Below are 14,750 nucleotides of genomic sequence, written 5' to 3'. Positions count from 1 at the left end.
TTTAAATGAAGAGGATATGTATTCCCTAATGTAACTAGAAATCCAAAGGAAGGCAGTCTCAGGGCTGGTTGATTCGGTGACCAGAGGAACATTTTCCAAAGCTCAGGTGATTTCCATGTTTCCTCTCCGCTGTCCTGTGAATTGGCTTTGTTCTCAGGCAGGTGCTCTAGATACCTACTTTTTACGCCCACACAGGTACAAATGGTAGTACTTAAGATTATCTGCACATCCTCTACCCCAGCCACACCAAAGCCCCACAAGACTTCCATACCAGGATTGGGTAAATACCCATATCAGGAAATCTGGAAAAGCTCATTTCTAATCTTATAATAGAAGACAAAGTATATCTGTAAGAAAGAGAGCGGGAGAGACAGCTGTTTGTTAGAAAAACGGCAAGATCAGCTACAGACATCATCTGTTGAGGTAACAAAAAGTAGGTGGAAAACCAACATTTAAATTAAAATAAGTAACACTGGTGTGGGATAGGCTTTTCCTACTTCCTGAACTGAAAATTTAGAGAATTAACTCCCAACTTAAGAATCCAAGTTTTGACCAAATACTATACTCAGACAATGTTAAAAATATAAGGTTTTTTTTTTTTTTGGTAAATTCTACATGTTTGAAATTCTGCTACAATAGTTTATGAGAAAGTAATATTTGAGTGTGCTTTCTGAGGATAGGTTAATCATGGATAGATTCATTATAAATAATTACAACAAAATGGGAAAAATATGGAGACCACAAAGAATATTCAGTTACATTTTACAAGACATAAAAAGACAGTACATTTTTTTCTTGTTGTGCAATCTTTGAAGAACAGATGGCAAAAGTGGGGACACTTCGGGAGCACTCTTAGAACATCTGTTCCTGTCACTGTTAGGAAATTTAGTCTCATGAACTACAAAGCAAAATCTCCAGAATGTCTGAAAGGAGCGCCGGCCTGAGCCAGAAGATCAGAGCTCTAGTTCTCATTTTGATAGAACTAGAAAAACCTCTTGTTTCCTTGCTTCCAAACATGTAAAATATGTTTCAGTTTCCAAATATGTAAAATGAGGTGGTTGGACCAGATGATTTTGAAACACATACCATTTATAACAACGTTTCATCCTTTAAAATGGGATTTCAATGAAAAGACCATGTTCAAATATCTTCTGCAGAAAAATCCAACACTTTAGTATGGAGAGCAAATTACCTTTTCTTTAAATTTTTTTACAAGTTTATTGATGTACAAATGATGTGAAATAAACTGCACAAATTTGGTAAATTTTGACTTACCTATACATCTGTGAGCCCACCACTGTCAAAATAATGAATATATCTATTATCCCCAAAGCTTCTTGTGCCCTTTTAAATTAGTTTCTCTCTCCACTTCCTCATCCACTACCCAGGAAACCACTCTTCTGTTTTCTGACACTATTGATTAGTTTGCATTTTATATAATCATATACATAGAAACATGCAGTTTGTCCTCTATTTGCCTAGCTTCTTTAACTCAACATCATTCTTTCCAAATTCTTCCATATTTTTAGTTTCCCAATAGTTTACTCATTTTCATTACTGAGCAGTATTCTACTATAATGGATATAGAAAATTTTGATGGACATTTTAGTTGTTTCCAGCTTTTGTCTATTACAAATAAAGCTACTTTGAACATGTGCAAGTCATTACATGGACATATACATTTATTTCTCTTGGGTAAATACTTAGGAAGGGAATTTCCAAATTGTGTAGTTGATGATTATTTAACTTTCAAATAAGCTACCAAACAGTTTTCCAAAATGATTATACAATTTCACATTTTCACCAGCAGTGTATGAAAGTTCTATTTCTTGTGTATCCTCACTAACACTTGATACATTGTCTTTTTAATTTTAGCCATTCTATTAAGTATGAAGTGACATCTCATGGTGACTTTTTTTTTGAAACGGAGTCTCTGTCACCCAGTCTGGAGTGCAGTGACACTATCTTGGCTCACTGCAACCTCCACCTCCCGGATTCAAGCGATTCTCCTGCCTCAGCCTCCCAAGTAGCTGAGATTACAGGCATGTGTCACCATGCCCGGCTAATTTTTTGTATTTTTAGTACAGATGGGGTTTCGCCATGTTGACCACGCTCGTCTCGAACTCCTGTCCTCAAGTGATCCACCCGCCTAGGCCTCCCAAAATAGTAAGATTACAGGCATGAGCCAGTGTGCCAAGCCCTCATGGTGACTTTTAATTTGCATTTTCCGAATGACCAATGATGCCGAGCATCTTTTCATGTCTTCTTTGGGGCCATGACTGTTCAAATGTTTTGCCTATTTTTACTGAATTGTTTAACTTCTTTTTATTAAATTGTAAGAGCTCTTAATATAATTCAGATGCAAGGCTTTTGTCAGATACAGGTTGTGTAAACTTTTCAGTCTATGGGCGTTTAATTTCACTTTGGTAACAATGTCTTATGAACAGCAATATTTTTTATAAATCTAATTTACCGACATTTCAAACTTTTTTTGAATTTAAGAATTTTTTGCTATCCAGAATATTACTAAGATTTCCACAATATTTTATTCTAAAAGTTTTCTAGTATTAGTTATTACAGTTATATCTATAATTAATTTTGTATATGCTGGAAGTGTCAAGATTTATTTCTTTTCATATGGCTATCTAATAATTTGTTGAAAAATAATTCTCCCATTGAAATTACCTTGGCACTTTTTGATGAAGGCAATCAGCTATTAAAAAAAAAAAAGTTAGGTTGGCTGAACCAGGCTAAACTCCCATGTTTGATGGTATATCCCTGTCCCAAAATGTGAAACATTTTGAAAATATGAAAGCCTTTTGCTCTAGTTTTTAAAATTCTGTCAAATAATGATGCCTTTGATTTATTATGCACACTTCTTTAAAATGCGAATGACTTAAGAATTGGGTGGGCTGGAATTCATACAAGCAGTATCAGTTAGATCAAGCTAACAGCTGGGGTCACCTGAACTAAAAGGACATTTTTGATTGGGGATTGCGGCAGAGGGGACAAGTAGAGGAAAATTATAAATAGGTGTTTGGTCTTTTAGAATAGAACACTTTTAGGGAAAATTAAGGCCTAGGTTGAGACATTGAGAGTAATAAAGGAGAAAGGTGCTCCTAGGGGTAAGGAAAAAGAAGCTAGGAGTTAATACAAGGATATTATACAATGTTCCTTATGTTTCATTTGCCCTTTATTCAGGAAAAGGGATACAATTTAAATGTGCTTCATACAACCCCTTTATGTCTCTTATTGTCCACTTCCTGAGTTCTCTGATGTCAATGTCTTCATCTTTCTGCATTTGAGGCCTCCACTCTCAGAAAGCTAGTTACTATAGGTGAAGTATTTCAGAGACATATCAGCTAAAAAGGTTCTTATGGGCTCTCAAAGTAATCCAATAGCTGTTTACAACATTATTTCCTTAGGGATAGTACTTTTTGAGTTAAACTATTTTGCAAAGGAATGCAACTTGCTCCTTTGGGCGTGGGTTTGAAGGCTTTCCTATGTTGTATCATCATAAAATGTCATCTAAATTCCCAAAGATTTAATTATATGCAAAATAATCATAATGCTAATATATTTTACTGCAATGTCATCTTCGACAATTTGAAATTCTTATTTGGTTGGTATGTGCTTTATTAACCTGTGTATTATAATGACTAGAATAATATGTCAAATATAAACTCATTTCTAAAAGTTGTGCATCGATGGAAGTTTATTCTATCATTTTTATTCTATCAGGAGTGTTACTGCAGGTATATTCTTGGTGGCAAACTGAAAATTAGTTTATTTTAAAATTTTATTAGTTTATTTTAAAATGTGAGAATGTCTCATTTCTTCAATTAATTAATTCCATTTATAGAATACACACATTGGAGCACTGTAAATTTATTCCAGTTTGTCACATTCTGTACATAGACAAGCAGTCAAAGCATTTCTAAACAGGAAACTTTAAAATTTCATTCATCTTGCCACATTTTATGATATAACCCAATATAGCAGAAGAATACTGCAGAATGTTTTCAGAGAATCCGTAAATGAGAAATGAACACACTTTATTGAGGAGATCACTATTTGTTAAGCTACATATATTTCTTCATTATCTAACTTTGAGGCATGTGGTAGATATTATATTCCATAGAGTACAAGGCTTTCTTTGTATTATGTAAAAAATTATTTCTGCACCAAAGGACTGCCTCAATTCAGGCTTTTAATAGCAATCTCCTGCCTCATGTAATTATTCTTCTAATCCTTTTGGCATATGTAAGTATAGATACATTTTTAATTGAAGAAACTTCTTCAAATTCTATTACTAATTATCCTAAGAAAAAACCCTCCAAAAGCTCTACTTTTTGTACAGAATGAAACAAAAACTTCTTTGCTGACATTCAAGGCTCCTGCGTTACCTCTCATGTGTTCTATGCTATGCACCAACTGAGAAATCTCGCTGATTAAATTAAGCGATTTTACTTTTTTACTTTATGATCCTCATCTCCTGGCATGTTATAAGATAGAGACACAAATCCACTCACATTGCAGTGCAGACAAGCAGAGAAAACGTGATTATTTACTGTCTATGTCAATGCCTGGGTCTTTTTAACAAGCTTCCAGAACCTAGATATTAGGAAAAGCCCTTTTTAGCACTTTCGATTACAATTTAGTATGATGACATGACTTTGACAGTCCTTTCAGTTTGGCCTCAATCCCTTTTGCTCACTAATGCTCAGTCTCAGATGGCCAAGGGCTATCTCAACCCAAGTTCTCTCAGGGGCTGAAGCTGACTTGATCATGGTGGATAAGCTTTTTGATGTGCTGCTGGATTTTGTTTGCCAGTATTTTATTGTGGATTTTTGCATCGATGTTCATCAGGGATATTGGTCCGAAATTTTCTTTTTTTGTTGTGTCTCTTCCAGGTTTTGATATGAGGATGATCCTGGCCTCATAAAATGAGTTAGGGAGGAGTCCCTCATTTTCTATTGCTTGGAATAGTTTCAGAAGGAATGGCACCAGCTCCTCTTTGTACCTCAGGTAGAATTTGGCTGTAAATCATCTAGTCCTCAGCTTTTTCTGGTTGGTGGGCTATTAATTACTGCCTCAATTTCAGAACTTATTATTGGTCTATTCAGGGATTTGACTTCCTCCTGGATTAGTCTTGGGAGGGTGTATGTGTCCAGGAATTTATCCATTTCTTCCAGGTTTCTATTTTATTTGCTTAGAGGTGTTTATAGTATTATCTGATGGTAGTTTGTATTTCTGTGGGATCAGCGGTGATATCCCCTTTATCATTTTTTATTGTGTCTGTTTGATTCTTCTTCCTTTTCTTCTATATTAGTCTGGCTAATGATCTATCTATTTTGTTAATATTTTCAGAAAACAAACTCCTGGATTCATTGGTTTTTTGAAGGGTGTTTTTTGTTTCTATCTCCTTCAGTTCTGCTCTGATCTTAGCTATTTCTTCTCTTCTGCTAGCTTTTGAATTTGTTTTCTCTTGCTTCTCTAGTTCTTTTAATTGTGATGTTAGGGTGTTGATTTTAGATCTTTCCTGCTTTCTTCTGTGGGCATTTAGTGCTATAAATTTCCCTCTACACACTGCTTTAAATGTGTCCTAGAGATTCTGGTATGTTGTGTCTTTGTTCTCATTGGTTTCAAAGAACTTATTTCTTTCTGCTTTAATTTTGTTATTTACCCAGTAGTCATTCAGGAGCATTTGTTCAGTTTCCAGGTAGTTTTGCGGTTTTGAGTGAGTTTCTTAATCCTGAGCTCTAATTTGATTGCACTGTTGTCTGAGAGACTGTTATAATTTCCATTCTTTTGCATTTGCTGAGGAGTGTTTTACTTCCTTATATGGTCAAGTTTAGGATAAGTGTGATGTGGTGCTGAGAAGAATGTATATTCTGTTGATTTGGGGTGGAGAGTTCCGTAGATGTCTATCAGGTCTTCTTGGTCCAGAGCTGAGTTCAAGTCCTGGATATTGTTGTTAATTTTCTGTCTCATTGATCTGTCTAACATTGACAGTGGGGTGTTAAAGTCTCCCATTATTATTGTGTGGGAGTCTAAGTCTCTTTGTAGGTCTCTAAGAACCTGCTTTATGAATCTGGGTACTCCTGTATTGGGTTCATATATATTTAGGATAGCTAGCTCTTCTTGTTGCATTGATCCCTTTACCATTATGTAATGACCTTCTTTGTCTTTTTTGATGTTTGTTGGTTTAAAGTCTGTTTTATCAGAGACTAGAATTGCAACTCTACTTTTTTTCCTTTCCATTTGCTTGGTAAATCTTCCTCCATCCCTTTATTTTGAGTGTATGTGTGTCTTTGCATGTGAGATGGGTTTCCTGAATACAGCACACCAATAGGTCTTGACTCTATTCAATTTGCCAGTCTGTGTCTTTTAACTGGGGCATTTAGCCCATTTACATTTAAGGTTAATATTGTTATGTGTGAATTTGGTCCTGTCATTATGATGCTAGCTAATTATTTTGCCCTTTCGTTAATGCAGTTTCTTCATAGTGTTTTTTACAATTTAGTATGTTTTTGCAGTGGCTGGTACTGGTTTGTCCTTTCCATATTTAGTGCTTCCCTCAGGAGCTCTTGTAAGGCAGGTCTGGTGGTGACAAAATCTCTCAGCATTTGTTTGTCTGTAAAGGATTTTATTTCTCCGTTGCTTCTGAAGCTTAATTTGGCTGGATATGAAATTCTGGGTTGAAAATATTTTCTTTAAGAATGTTGAATATTGGCCCGAACTCTCTTCTGGCTTGCAGGGTTTCTGCAAAGAGATCCACTGTTAGTCTAATGGGCTTCCCTTTGTGGGTAACCTGACCTTTCTCTCTGGCTGCCCTTAACATTTTTTCCTTCATTTAAGCCTTGGTGAATATGACAATTATGTGTCTTGGGGTTACCCTTCTCGAGGAGTATCTTTGTGGTGTTCTCTGTATTTCCTGAATTTGAATGTTGGCCTGTCTTTCTAGGTTGAAGAAGTTCTCCTGGATAATATCCTAAAGAGTGTTTTCCAGCTAGGTTCCATTCTGCCCATCACTTTCAGGTACACCAATCAAATGAAGGTTTGGTCTTTTCACATAATCCCATATTTCTTGGAGGCTTTGTTTGTTCCTTCTCATTCATTATTTTTCTAATCTTGTCTTCATGCTTTATTTCATTAAGTTGATTTTCAATCTCTGACATCCTTTCTTCTGCTTGATCAAATCAGCTATTGATACTTGTGTATGCTTTAAGAAGCTCTCGTGCTGTGTTTCTCACTACATCGGGTCATTTATGCTCTTCTCTAGACTAGTTATTCTAGTTAGCAATTCATCTAACCTTTTTTCAACGTTCTTGGCTTCCTTGGATTAAGTTAGAACATGCTCCTTTAGCTAGAGGAGTTTGTTATTACCCACCATCTGAAGCCTACTTCTTTCAATTCTTTACTCATTCTCCAAGTTTTGTTCCCTTGCTGGCAAGGAGTTGTGATCTTTTGGAGGAAAAGAGGCGTTCTGGTTTTTGGAATTTTCAGCCTTTTTGTGCTGATTTTTCCTCATCTTCGTAGATTTATCTACCTTTGGTCTTTGATGTTGGTGACCTTCAGATGGGGTTTCTGTTTGGACATCCTTTTTGTTGACATTGATGCTATTCCTTTCTGTTTGTTAGTTTTCCTTCTAACAGTTGGGCCCCTCAGCTGCAGGTCTGCTGGAGTTTGTTGAAGGTCCACTCCAGACCCTGTTTGCCTGGGTATCACCAGTGGAGACTGGAGAACAGCAAAGATTGCTGCCTGTTCCTTCCTCTGGAAGCTTCATCCCAGAGGGTCACCTGCCAGACGTCGGCCAGAGCTCTCCTGTATGAGGTGTCTGTTGGCCCTTACTGGGAGGTGTCTCCCAGTTAGCAGGCATGGGAGTCAGGGACCCACTTGAGGAGGCAGTCTGTCCCTTAGCAGAGCTTGAGCACTGTGCTAGGAGATCCACTGCTCCCTTCAGAGCCAGCAGGCAGGAATATTTAAGTCTGCTGAATCTATGCCCATAGCCACCATCTCCCTTAGGTGCTCTGTCGCAGGGAGATGGGAGTTTTATCTATAAGCCCCTGACTGGGGCTGCTGCCTTTCTTTCAGAGATGCCCTGCCCGAAAGGAGGAATCTAGAGAGGTAGTGTGGCTACAGTGGCTTTGCCGAGCTGCAGTGGGCTTGGCCCAGTTCGAACTTCCTGGAAGCTTTGTTTACACTGTGAGGGGAAAACCCCCTACTCAAACCTCAGTAATGGCGGATGTCCCTCCCCGCACCAAGCTCGAGCATCCCAGGTCAACTTCAGAGTGCTGTGCTGGCAGCGAGAATTTCAAGCCAGTGGATCTTAGCTTACTGGGTTCTGTGGGGGCGGTATCTGCTGAGCTAGACCACTGGGCTCCCTGGCTTCAGCCCCCTTTCCAGGGCAGTGAACGGTTCTGTCTCACTGGCATTCTAAGTGCCACTAGGGTATGAAAATAAACTCCTGCAGCTAGCTCAGCTAGCTTGGTGTCTGCCCAAATGGTCGCCCAGTTTTGTGCTTGTAACCCAGGGCCCTAGTGACGCAGGAACCCAAGGGAATCTCCTGGCTTGCAGGTTGCGAAGACCATGGGAAAAGCATTGTATCTGGGCCGGAATGCACTGTCCCTCAAGGCATTGTCCCTCACGGCTTCCCTTGGCTAGGTGAGGGAGTTCCCCAACTCCTTCGCTTCCCAGGTGAGGCGACGCCCCATCCTGCTTCAGCTCACCCTCCATGGGCTGCACCCACTGTCTAACCAGTCCTAATGAGATGAGCTGGGTACCTCAGTTGGAAATGCAGCAATCACCCGCCTTCTGCATTGATCTCTCTGGGAGCTGCAGACTAGAGCTGTTCCTATTTGACCATCTTGCCAGCCACATCTGTTTTTTTTTTTAAAGTATTCTGAAGAAGCTTCCCTTTAGTTGTCTTGTGTTATTCTTTTACTTATTGGATAAAGATGGCTTACTTTTAATAAAATTGTTTACATTTGACCATTTATGATCTATAAGAGGGTAATAGCTATGGTTCAATTTAAAGTTTCAACAAATCAGGATACTCATAACATAACATTATATTCCATTAATGAACATAACATAATATGACATATTATGATATTTAAATTCTCGTATTTAAATTTCTGTGGTATGAACTTTGGAGAATAGTTCCTGGATACACCTTTCAATATTATACAGTCTAAACAAATAGATTCTCCTTTCCAAAGAAATTGTTTATCTTGGTTTATGTTCCAGAGTATGAGAAGGTACTAGTTGCCACCTAGATTTATTTGTATATTATTCTAACAAACTTATAAAAATATATCTAGCTTGAATTCAAGTTGTGATCATAGGGGTTATTTTATTTTTGCTTAGGAGGCTGCCTTAATATTAAAATAAATTTTATAGCATTATAAAATATAAAATATTTACCCATCCATTTAACAAGCATTTCTTAACTGCCCAAAATAGAAGAGTCACTGTGCAGATACAAACACAAGTGAGATGCTCTATATCCTCCAAAGGAATTTATGAAAAACAGATCAACATCTACATTTTCTCGATTTCTGTCACTTATACTTTTATGTTATATAATGAATCATGCTTTAATGATTAAACCTCCAATTATTTGGTAAAAGAAAGTTACTTTATCTATTATTGTATCTCACCTTCTAAGCTAACATATACCTGTGTACTTATGTAATTGTGTAAACATGTGTACAATATTTTAAGTCTTAAATTATATCCCGATGTTCAATTTTTTTCTCTTTTCTAAGCCTATATCTTAGTGAGAGAATTACTTTAGAAACCAATACTGCTTTTACTCAAGGGAGACTTTAAGAGATCAAAAATATAAGGGCAAAGCAATTCATGGAGAAATATTAATACTAATTAATGCCAGCTCACCATTACTGCCTTTTCTTCAAAGCTGTTTAAAACAGCTATCTACTAAATTTGGAAACATCACCATTTATAAATAATGGGGTGAAGTATCCTCTGCTGCTCCCAAAGCCTATGACAAGCCTAACGTGTTTGAGTGGGCAGCAAGTGCACTGTCTACTAAGCAGGTGATTACGGCCACTCAGCGTTTAACTAGAATAATGAATGCCCAACAGAGTTAGCAGTTTTGAGGGAGGCTTGTCTGTTTGATCACTGAGGCTTCATCATGATGAATTCTGTGAAAAGAGATTTTCTAATTACAGGCAGAAGATTTCTAATTCGCTTCCAAGTGTGGAATTTGGAGTTCACATTTCAGAAATGAAAGCCATTTTAACACCCACTCTTCAACATATATATAGATCTGAGTCTGTGACCTGCTATCTTAGTTAAATTCTGCCAAATTTTCTATTTGGTGCTCCCTGAAAACGATTGTTGTTTTCCAAATATTGGTGTATATTCTGTATATTTTTCATAGTTGATATTTCCTCTTGTCTGGCATTATTTTTTGACCTTTATCAATTTTTCAAAATGATCACATGGGGCTTTGAGGCAGCCAATATCAGCAACCCAAACACGGAGGACAGAAATATAAGCATGTGAAAAATACTACCTAATGAAAAATGGCAGTCCTAGGATTGCTAATTATTCTATATCTATAAAATATAATAGTTGAAGAGCAACAGAAACCAGCTTTGTGTAATTAAAGTAGAAAAATAGTTGATTAGAAGGATATGAAAACCCTCACAGGACTGAAGGGAGAGCTGCAAAAACAGGCTTGAAAGGAAAGGAACTTTCTGTAGAGAAGGTCTCCACAGCGAACTCTTGCTCACTCAGGCACATTGCTGGACTGAATAAATAAATGGCCAGAGGTGGATGTTTTTCTGCTTTTCCTTTTCTCTTCACTTTTTGACATTTTACTCAAATTTCAAAGTCCTCAGAATTAATCTCACTGGAGGAGCTTAGGTCAATTGGACACATCTTGTTTATATCAATGAAGTGAAATAAAAGACCGTGAAAGGAAGAGACGCATGCTACCCCTTGAGCTTCTGAAGGGGAGATCAAAGCATCCTAAGTCATTTTCCTTCCAAGACTATTCACCATGGGTAAGATAAACTTTAAGAAAATCTCAGGGTTCTAGTGGGAAGTAGAAAGAGATACTGGATGGTCCCAAATGACAAATATCTACCATACAGTATTTTTAAACACTCATTTGACAGGAACGAAACTCACTTAAACTATATGTAAAATCTAGGCTGTGAAGTTCCGTTCTGTCATCCTGTCAGGTGAGAAACAGTAGTTCGTGATGACTTAGAACACAGACTCTAGAGCCAGACTGAATGGAATCAAATCCCAGCTCTGTAGCTTAGTAACTATAAAACTTTGGCAAATTGTCTAACTTTTCTATACTTCAGTTTCTTTATCTGTGAAAGGAAACTAGTCATAGTACTTACTTCAAAGGCATACTGTTATAATTATTGTGTTGTTATATGCACAGCAGTTAGTAAACCCTCAATTAGTGTTACTATTGAGGTGAAAGTGTTTGGTTAAAGTAGACACCTGGTATCATGAGATCCAAGATAATGTTTAATTAGGCTGGTTTGATGATCATTGACTCGGTTGTTATTCAATGGGCCGAACATGAAATAACAAACTGCAGGAGAAGGTAGTGTTTTAAAATCAAGGCAGTGACAAAACTCAGGCACCAGAGATACTGGAGGCCAGGGCCAGCTGTAAGAGTGGCCAGGTGAGCCAGCAGGGACATGAGAAGAGGGACATGTAAGACATAAAGTGAAGGGCAAGGCGAAACCTGAATTCAGAAGGCATTGCATATAGAAGCCAAGAGTTTCACAGAAGCACTGAGGAAAGCAAAGCAGATAAAACAGGTGCATGGATTCGGCATCAAGGAAACTTGGTCTGGGTAATACTCCTCGTCTCTGCCAAAAGCTTCCCATAAGTTTACTATTAAGGCTAATGAATCCTAGATTTCAGGGAAGATCTAGTGGGCTGAACCACCTGCAGAAAAGGTGATATAAAATAGGACTTGTGAAGGTTAGCCTAGAAGCAGCAATGGACACATTGGCTTTATAATCTCTGATACGGTTTGGCTGTATCCCCACCCAAATTTTATCTTCAGTTGTAGTTCCCATAATCCCATGTGTCGTGGGAGGGTCCAGGTGGAGATCATTGAATTATGGGGACGATTTCCCCCATCCTGTTCTCGTGATAGTGAGTTCTCACGAGATCTGATGGTTTTATAAGGGGCTTCCCCGTTCGCTGGGCACTCAATCTTCTCCTTGACGCTACCGTGTGAAGAAGGACGTATTTCTTACCCCTTCCGCCATGATTGTAAGTTTCCTGAGGCCTCCCCAGCCATGCTAAACTGTGAGTCAATTAAACCTCTTTCCTTTATAAATCACCCAGTCTCGGGTACGTCTTTATTAGCAGCGTGAGAAGGGACTAATACAATCTCCATACCTATCCATCTAAAAATAATAATGATGCTGCTATCACTAATTGATGATAGTGTTAATGATGGATAACATTTACTCTGCATTTGTCATTGTCCCTGGCACTGGGCAAAGTGCTTTATATCTATTATATCACTTAATTCTCACAACAAATCTTTGAGATGATTACTAGGACACAAAGTGTTTAAGGGCATAGAATGTATCTGTTTTCTTTACCACTCTATCCACAACACTTAGAGCTCAGTATCTAAAAGATGTTTCTAAAGTGTTGAATGGTTCCCATTTTTTTTAAACGAGGCATTGATTGTCCATATAACTTTCTCAAGTCAAATAATGGTAAATTATAGAGTTGAAATTCAAAGTCAGGCAGCTGGACTGCAGAGCCCACAATCAAACTGTACATTTTCTGTCCAACACTACCCTGTCCCCAGAGCATCACCCACAGCTACAGGCTTTTACTTCTCCCCTCGTTGCTAACTTACTTTTTTTGCCAAAGTAAAACAAACCATTATAAAAAGGAACAGTCATTGAGAAGCTTGTTGTATAACAGGATAAGGAGAACACAGTACTGACTGCCCCAAATCAAAGTTTTTGGTGCTATTCAAACATGAATACTTTGAACCCATTATGGACAAGGAATTGCACTAACTGTATCATAAGAATATGAGCAAAATATGGCTCTGAACTTGAAAGACTCATGTTCTAGTGGGAAAGAGAGGTACAAAACCAAACAAATAATCTAAGTGCAGAAATAGCAGCACTGAATATTTTTGAAATCTAAGCTAGTTCTAGCAGTAGTGAAACTCATTATGTCTGGGGCATGAGGACCTGTGCAGAAGTGCTAGGAGGGAGATAAGAAAGGTGGTTGATAAGACACAAGAAGTAAGAAGGGTTTTAAACATTATGCCAAGGATATTGTACTTTATTTTATCAAAAATGAAGAGACAGCAAGATTAATGTTTTAAAAAAGAACTCTGGTGATCTGAATGAACTGAAGAAAGATGGGCAAGAGGAGTCTCATGTAGTAATGAAGGACATAGACGATTAGGGCCTGAAACGAGTTTGTAGCTGTGGGATCCAAGCCAAATCAACAGGATTAAGTGGCTGATTGAAGTTCAGCCTGACGGAAAGCTAGAATCAAATATGCCTCTGAAGTTTCCCATTGGGGAAAATGGGTAGATGGTAACACTCTTAATCCCAAGAACAGAAATAAATAGGAAAAGCAGATTTGGCCATGGTAGGGAAAACAGTCTAATATAAATATATTATACAAAATATCTGAGTAATTGTTTTAATATGAAGAAAGCGTGGAGGCATATATAATGATGTAAAAATTACTATTTTTTCTCATAGTACTGTATGTTAAAAGTAATCCAATTATTTCAGCACTGTTTTTGTTGCTATTTTTCTAGGAACTTAGCTTTAGTGGTGTAAGAATTTAGTGTAGTTTATTTAAAGTGCTTTAATATAAAAAATATTTCTTTATTTGGATGCTGTTTTAATCTTTTGGAACTAATTATAGACCTGCTCATAATCTGCTAGGGATAGTTTGGCTTTACCATACTTAACATTAAGTTAGTGGACAGGTCTCATTTTGATACATCTTTGAGAAGATAATTTTCTTGTGTGAAGCATCATTTGCAAAATCCTCTTTATAACATTTTACTTCAAGGAGAGTAGCCCTAGGATAGAGCACAATTTATCTAAATGCAGGATCAATCAGGAAAAATGCAAGAAATGTAGGTGTTCTGAGGACATAACTATTAGACAATTGGGAATAGATTTGGTAGAATGAACAAGGGGCACTGAAACCTACCTATAGTTGGCTGATGCTTCACAGTGTGATAGCTGACTAGCCCCATTAGGATATTTACATTTGGAAGCATCTTACTTCATTTCATTGCTTAGCCAACAAGAGATTTTTAAAAGTGTATGTATCTCTAGATCCAGAGTTAGATACTTTAAATTTGAGAGAAAAAATATATTTTTGTTTAAGATTTGAGAATATAGGCCTTAATATACCTATCACAGAATTTCAGTTTTTGTTGTTTTTGTCACTCAAAGCTTTTGATTTCTTTGCTATTTTATTACTATTGAACAGACCTATTAGAGGCTTTTGTTTCTTAAAAGGTGTAATTAAGAGAGCTATTGAGGAAAAGTTACATACATTGAATTGTTAGATTTCTTTATGGTAGTGTTTAATGAACAGAAAATCAATTTACAGATTTTTAAAACAGCATTAAATTTAAATACCTAATCTAAGGGACTACAAGAAGTAGATCATGACCTATCAGTAAATATCAAAACCTGAAAGACTGTCTATGACCACGGCCACCACTTGCCCCT

Source organism: Nomascus leucogenys, chromosome 11 (genome assembly GCF_006542625.1).
Source record: "Nomascus leucogenys isolate Asia chromosome 11, Asia_NLE_v1, whole genome shotgun sequence".
In the NCBI taxonomy this organism is placed as follows: domain Eukaryota; kingdom Metazoa; phylum Chordata; class Mammalia; order Primates; family Hylobatidae; genus Nomascus; species Nomascus leucogenys.
This window is presented reverse-complemented; position numbering follows the sequence as displayed.